Genomic DNA, 8,529 nt, shown 5'->3' on the forward strand with positions numbered 1-8,529 from the left:
GCATATTTGGGCAGCACTAGGTGGACTCGGTGGGCTGCAAAGTATAGCGATATAAAGTTGGAGAGGAGATGCTTATGAAGAATTGGAGAAGTGAAAGCAAGGGTTGACACAATCATATTTAATTATATACATGCATGAAAAATCTTCATCAAACAGGAGTTCAGGTACTATTTGAGGTTTGTTTGGGTGGGGGAACTTTGATGTCTGATGAGGAGACATCCATGTCTTTCAAATGCTTATGGGCCAATGACAGTATCTTCAACTCCCCACACAATGCCCACCAGAGGTATATCTGAAAAGCTTGGGAGAAGCCAGCTATCACTATGAAATGGGCAGCCAACAAATGGGCCAGGAAGATTTATGCCACAGAAAATAAAGCCAAGATGACAGATTTTGATTGTTTTAAAGTCATGAAGGCAAAGAAAAAGAGGAACAGAATAATCAAGAACAAAGTTAAAAAAAAAAAAAAAAAAAAAAAAAAACTTCAAACAATGGCTATCTTGAAAGCTTCTCCCCCAAAGAAGTGCATGTTGCTAAGGTTACCATTGTGGCCTCAGCTGTGGCTGCCCCTAAAGCTAAAGTTTCAGCCAAGAAAGAGACTGTGCCAGGAGCCAAGGTAGTGGCCCAGAAGTCTCCAGGCCAGAAGACAGTGCTTCCTGGAAAAAGGTCAGAAGGGTGAGAAAGCTCTGGTCAGCAATCACCTACTCCAGGGGCAGCTGGAAACAAGGCCTGAGGCTGTATGAATGAATAAAGATTCTTTTAGACAAGTTGGGAAAAAATTAAAATTCTGAGTAGATAGAAAAAAGTTTAAAATTTTCGAGGAGAAAAATAGAGCTCCAGCAGATCCTTTTTAACTTCTAACCATCAACGCAGGAAGCAGGATTTCAACCATGTGTACAGGGCCCTGGCTTGACCGTCACCACCATGTCAAAGCATCATTTCCAGTGCAGAAAATCATTTTCTTTGGAAGAAAAAATTATGCCTCTACTTGAAGAAATATGGACATATGACTTTCAGAATTAAAGCTGTAGAACTTTCCATAGTTTCATGTGACCCATTTTACAATCTATATGCTTCAACAAATGGAATCTAGTAAAATTGTAGCATAACAATTCATTTTTTGAGACTTTTGTTCAACATGTTGAAAAAACAGCTAGAGGGGACTGGAGAGATGGTTCAGAGGTTAAGGGCACTGACTGCACTTCCAAAGGTTCTGAGTTCAATTCCCAGAACAACCATAGATGGACCACAACCATCTATACTGAGATCTGGCACCCTCTTCTGGTGTACAGTTTTACATGCAGGCAGAGCATTGTATATATAATAAGTAAAAAACTTTTTAAAATGGCTAGAATATTCTATATACATGTTAAGCTCAAACGATAGACTTTTCATGTACCTTACTTTACAATAACAAACCAGCCCCTTACCCCAAACCCTACAGAAGCATGCTATAGCTCAAAGCATTATGGAGTAGGAAACTGTGGATATGTTGAAAAAGATTTTGAATTAGTCAGTGGGACACCAATGCTAAAATATACCTAACTTTCAAAAAATTTGGCAGAAAGTTAAATGTTCCAGTTTCCCAAACCCCCAAGAAGTTAGGAGAGTAAGCACATGGTGGTGGTGATCTTTAGTACAGATTAATGAACTCTTCATTGGTTTTATAAATGCAACATGATTATGTTATTGAAATCTTTCAAAGGTGATGGAAGAGAAGGAGATTTCTGATATAAAAATAGAAAGAAATGTAAGAAAAGAACATCAAATCATTATTTTTCTATATTGAAAAAGCATAATTGAGATTATTAATACCTAGAATATAAATCATTCAGTGTTAGTAGATTAAAAAAAAAGTTCACCGTCATCCAGAGAAAGTATTTCTAATGAAGAAAAAAGCAAAGAGATGCATGTTACACAAAGCTCAGTGTCTGAAATGAGTCACAGAGTTATGGGGTAGAGCAATAAAATAGTGAGGGAATTTTATGAGTATAACTGCTGTAAATAATAGTATAAAATTAGAATTATTTGCAGATTATACACAAAGTCAATTAAAGTATTCCAGAAATAAAGTTTAATAAGATGTTCAAATTTAAAAGATCTATTTGAAATTATTAATATTTATTACAATATAAAATTTCATATAATAGCCTTCAACTTAATAACTTACTACTAATTTAATTAATGTACCATGAAATAATTTTATCAAGACATATGTTAGACAAAGTAATTTTCTCAAAGTAAATGTGAAATCTCACAAGGGAAAACAAACAGAAAAAAGTCCAATTTTTATTGTGATTCTGAGTCAATTGTAAATTTATTTAGAGATAGAATTTTTAAGAATTTTTTGTCCTTGTGAGAGTTTACATTTATTTTGATAAAATTACTTTCATCCAACATATGTCTTGATAACATTATTTCATTGTACATTAATTATATTGGTAGTAAGTTACTAAATTTAAGGCTATTACATGAAATTTTTATTGTACTGAACATATATTTTATTGGACAGAAAATTCTTAATAATTTTACCTCTAAATAAATGTACAGTTAAAGCATAATCACAATAAAAATTGGATTTTTCCTGTTTGGTTTTCTATTATGGTTTGTTGCTATTATATAATCTTATATTTATTATTATTGTTATTTTAGATGCTTGCTTGTGTTACAGTGAAAGGAAGAAGAAAGGTGTGTGGATTTGAGTAGGTGGGAAAATGGGGAAGATCTGGGGAGAGGAGAAACCATAATCAGAATATAGTGTATTGAAAAAAATATTTTCAAGTAAAAAAAGAAAATATCCTACTAAGGAAAACCCTAGTTTTAATTCAATTCTGAATTCTACAGAATGTTCATTAATAACTAATACCAGCCTTCCTCAAATTCTTCCAAAATATTATAGGAGAGGGAATACTTTTAATTAATTTTAGTGGCCACTTTATCTTGATAACAAAACCAAATAGGAAAACTAAGTAACGTGAAGGTCATGTGACAAATCTCAAGAAATGATATAAAACAAACTTTTTTACATTAAAAAGAAAAACCATTATTACCAAGTGAAATGTTTCATAGGAATTCAAGTATGGCTTAACACTGCCAAATTCAAATAGTCACTATATTAACCAGAAGAAAGGTGAAAAAAAATGTTATCATCTTAATAGTTAAAACTATTTGACAAAATTCATATCCTTTCATTATTAATAAAACTACCACCAATTAGTATAGAAGAAATGTACTTCAGCATAAGAAAGCCCATGCCATGAACCTAAATAATTATTATTCAATAATGCAAATATAGAACCTTTAAGAGCCAGAAAAAAGAAAAAGAATTCCTAATTGTTTTTGTTAAACACAAGGGAAGTCCTAGCTAATGCAATTATGCAGGAAAGAGATGCCATCTAAATAGAAAAAAGAAACCAAAGTGTAAAAAGAAACCAAAGTGTCTCTGCTAATATTTTAACATTATACATAGAAAACTATAAATGTTATCAAACCCCAGTTATACCTGTTTAATGGATTTAGATTTTCAAGCTTGCTTTCTATTACTGTAATTAAATGCTAATCAAAATCAATTTAAGGAAAGAAATGGTTTATTTTATTTTACACTTTCAGGTAATAGTCCATTACAGAAGATAGTCAAGTCAGGAATTCAAGGAAGGAGTCTAGAGGCAGGAACAGAGACCATGGAGGAGTGCTGTTTACCAGTTTGCTTCCATGGCCTGTGGCCTGCCTAGCCTGCTTTATTAAACAACCCAGCATCACCTACCTGAGAGGTAACATCATCCACAGTGTCACATAAGTCATTAATCGAGAAAATGCCCAACCACAGACTTGCCTACAGACCAGTTTGATGGAGGTACTCTGTCAATTGAAAGGCCTTTTGTCCAGATGACCTTAACTTATGTCAAGTTGACAAAAACTAACCAGTACATAGAAAAATAGCAGGACACAGAATGCATAAATCTAAGTAACATTTCTATTCTCTGACATTGAACTAGCTGTAAAACAGTATATGTCCCTAGTTTATTCTATAATTATAAATTATGTCAATTTACCTTAGAAAAAACAAACTTTCACATTTAAAACTTGGGCACTTAAAAGAATTTAATGAAGGAATCAAAGGGTAAATATAGCTAATGATCACATAGTGATTGTAAAATGTACCTATAATATTATAACAAATTCATTGAAATCTAAATTTTGATTGAAATGCCAATTGCATTCTTTGAAGAAATGGGGAAGAGACTCCTAAACTTTGTAAGGAAACACAAAAATCTCCAAAGAGCCATAGCAAAACTCATCAGAGGTGACAAACATGATAATAATAAGTCCAGTAATTTTGACTTGCAGTATATTCTCTGATGCTGCACTAACCCAAATGACATGGTATTGATGTAAAAATAGACACCCCAACTAAATAGCAAAGGTAAATCAGAGATTGAGTAAATGTCCAACCGATGCCTGGCTCAACCTGAGACCCACTATATGGGAGACAACCAACCCCTGACAATGTTAACAATACTCTGCTTTGCATGCAGAAGGGGGCCTAGCATAGCTGTCCTCTTTGTGTGGCTCCACCCAGCAGCTGATGAAAACAGATGCAGAGAACAACAGCCAAACATTGGGTGGAGCTCAGAGAGTCTTTTGACAGAGCATGGGAGAAGGATAGAGAGACTGAGAGAGGAGAGGAGCTCCACAAAAATACCAACAAAATCAACTAACCAGGCCCCAGGGAGGCCTGTGAAGGCTGCAGCATCAACCAAGGACCATACATAGACTGCATCTAGGCCCCTTACACAGATGTAACCAATGGACAGCTCTTGGTCCTCATGAGTACAATAGTAAGGGCATTGGGGGGCTGACTCTAACGTGGACTCTGTTGCCTGCTTTACGATCATGTTCCCCTGGCAGGGCTACCTTGCAAGGCCACCAGGTAAGAGAATGCACTCAGTCCAGATGTGACTTAATATGCTGGGATGGGTGGAGGAGGGCTGCCCTCCTCAGAGGAGTAGGAGAGGGGAGAGAGAGGAAACAGGGAAGGAGGGTGGTACTGGGAGGATAGGATGGAAGTGGCTATGACCAGTATGTAAAGTGAATAATTAATAAGAAAATAAAAGGCTAAATTTCAGAAATGAAATTACATTTGACAATAGCGCCAAGACAACATGGAACAGAGGGAGACAGCTATCTCTTGAATAAAAGAGAGCTAGAAAAGTTGCATATCCACACACAGAAGAACAGAATTGGTCATGTATGAAAACACCCACAACAAATGGATTAAAGATTCAAATATAAGATTTAACCCGAAAATAACTGAGGCAAGTTATCTGATTAAAACGAGCAGCCAACTAAAACAAAAATAGTTAAGACTTCATCACTCAAAAAAGTTTTGACAAAATGTAAATAATCCAGAGTAAGGAAAACACAACCTATGGAGTAAAAAAATTCAAATAAAAATGAAAAGGAAATATATATATATATATATATGGATTTCAAGCAACTATGTGGATTAAGATAAATAGCTCTACTAAAAATGACAAAGGGCATGACTAAATACTTCTCCAAACACACAACAGGCAACAAGTTTGTTCCAGAAGTTCAGCACAACTAATCATTTTAAAACAACTTTAATACATGTTAAAATAAATTTAATCAGAAGACAAAGGCTAAGGAATGTATGGGAAACATAACTAGTGAAAACACAGCATGTATAGCCTTTAAGGGAGAGAGTCTGGCCATTACTAAAATAACCAATGAGAGAAATTTCATATATTCTATATTAGATATATAGCCAAAGGAAGAGCACATTGTTGACGAGATATCTTAACTTCCATTCCTTCCAGCATTGCTCCACAAAAGTCAAGATATACAATCAACAGAGTAGTCTGTGGGTGCAGTAATCAAGTGTGTATATCCTCAGTGTAACATGAAGGAAGTTATGTAAATTTGGACAACATAAATGAACTTGGATCAGTGAACCAATGGATAAGACAGATTCCTCAAGAAGCCATGTATGTCTAAAACATAAAATTATGTAATGCTGAGTAGAGAGTGGTAATGGCCAGTTGTTTGGAGCTGAAGGACTTGTTCTAGTCAAAGGATATGGTACTTCAGTTGGGAAGAAGTGCTATAGGACTATTAAACAGTATGACAACTGTAGTTCATAGTAATATGTTTCATATTTAAATATACCATACAGGATACTTTGACAGGTTACTGACGGTAAAATCCTGTAGATTGCCAACTCAATATTAGCATGGAAAACAAAAAGAAAAGCTACTTTCCAACTTGGAAAATTCTCTCTATTTCATCTTAGATTTCTAATCTGAAAAAAGTTGCATTGAGATAAACCAGAATCAGGTTTGGTGGGGTATCCTTGTTTTCCCAATGAGCTGACATAGGATGAACTCATGTTTAATGTCATCTTGAACTACATAGCAAGTTCATGTCCAATAAAAGCAAGAAGATGCAAAACCACAACTTTCTAATGTTTGCAGTCTCTTCAGCTATGTAAAGGGCAATAAATATCACTTTTTATAAAAAAGTGTGTTTAAGTCAGTCCCCACTCTCCACTCAACTGTGGAGAATGTGCTGTCCATTGGCTAGATCTGGGTAGGGGTTCGAAGTTTACTGCACATATTGTCCTTGGCTGGTGCCATAGTTTGAGCAGGACCCCTGGGCCCAGAACTCTGGTGCCCCATATTTGGCCATGTCCCCTGGATGGGAAGGCCTAGTGGCACTCAGAGGAAGGATAGCTGGCTCCCAAGAAGGACTTGATACCCTATGAGCATATAGAGGGGGAGGAGTTCCCCCTCAGTCACAGTCATAGGGAAAGGGAGTAAGGGGAAAATGGGAGGGAAGGAGGAACGGGAGGATACAAGGGATGGGATAACCATTGAGATGTAATATGAATAAATTAATAAAATATATTAAAAAAATAAAATTAAAAAGTGTGTTTAATTAGAAAAGATAATTGATTTTATTTTCTTGTGTTAAAATATGTGGCACTCAGAGGAAGGATAGCAGGTTACCAAGAAGAGACTTGATACCCTATGAGCATATACAGGAGGAGGTAATCCCCCTCAGGAACAGTCATAGGGGAGGGGAATAAGGGGAAATTGGGAGGGAGGGAAGAATGGGAGGATACAAGGGATGGGATAACCGTTGAGATGTAACAAGAATAAATTAAAAAAAAGTGAAAAAATATGAAGCTCATTAGTTTATATGTTCAATACACTATAATGCTATAAATATTATATATAAATATAAATGTAAAATATTATGTGAAGTTATGGATGAAAAGTATGTGTTAGAGCAGGGGTTCTTAAATATTTCAGCTGGTGACCACTATATGAAAACTTCAGCGATACCAGCTATATCAGTATATACGTTAGGTATGTAGAACAAGCATAAATCAAAAAACAATTTTCCCATGTATTAAGGACAAAAGCAAATGTGCTTATGTGCTTTCTTTAGAAAAGGTAAAAAGTAAAAAAGTGCATTAAAAAGACAGGTGTACAGTACACCTTAATCCCATATACATAACCTGCACACACACAAATAAAATATTTAAATATTAGCTCAATATTTGATACTGCTGCATGTGGAACATCTTTGTAATCAATATGTTGAGTTTATAACAGTAACTGCTGAGAACTCCATGTCATATAAATTTGTAGTATACAGTGGCAGAAATATGTTTGGGGATTAATCCTAAGTCAGGATTCATTGAAATGATTTTTAATGAAACTCCAGTCAGCAACTCAAGTAGAAACTAAAGAAATCAAACATTCCAACACACTACAATACAGACAGACTGATTTGATATATCTTCTGCGGAATGATGGTAGGAAGATAGAAAACACTTGTTTTCTGTAGTTTAGGCACAATGTTTTTGTAAAAGCAGAAAGCTTTGTACAGTGGTCTATTGCAGTTCACAAGAGTCTGTAGTCTCAAATCTGAACTGAGGTGCTTGAGGCAAGCTCAATACAGAGCGTCTGTTTGTATTCAAACCGAGTCCACAATGAAGTCATGGGGTGAAACATGGGGGAGCCTTCCCAGGAACGCTTTGAACACTTTTGTAAGATTTCTTTGTGTGTAAATGTATCTCTGTGTTATTATGGTGTTTACTGTGATTTCTTTGCCTTTTGTGTTTATTTTGTCATATTCCATTAAAAATCTTATTGTATTTCATTTTATTTATTTTTTATTATTACTGTTTTTTGGCTCTGATTTCAGAAGCTCTTTACTGTTGCTATTTTTGTGACTTCTGCCTTCATATGTATGACACTGTATCAGGTGTCTTAAGCTAGAAATGGAGCTTAGGAACGAAGGGGGTTTTTAACACTAGAAAACACTTCAGCAGCTCTTGGAAGCTGAGAGTCAGTCTGGACAGTCAGTCTGAGGACATACTTCTCTTTGCAGCCAAATTACTCTCTGACTTGCTTTGTCTTGGCCCTAACAGCACTAGTGGTGGAACACTTTCATTCCTTTAACCTGTTGAGTCTATAGTATAAACCCCCACGCGGTGGG

General features: G+C 35.4%; 1 pseudogene; it reads left to right on the forward strand.

Moving 5' to 3' along the window:
• Positions 1-200: 200 nt before the first annotated feature.
• On the forward strand, positions 201-733 carry LOC127187081 (60S ribosomal protein L14-like; annotated as a pseudogene).
• The last annotated feature ends 7,796 nt before the right edge of the window (positions 734-8,529 follow it).

Source organism: Acomys russatus, chromosome 3 (genome assembly GCF_903995435.1).
Source record: "Acomys russatus chromosome 3, mAcoRus1.1, whole genome shotgun sequence".
Taxonomy (NCBI): domain Eukaryota; kingdom Metazoa; phylum Chordata; class Mammalia; order Rodentia; family Muridae; genus Acomys; species Acomys russatus.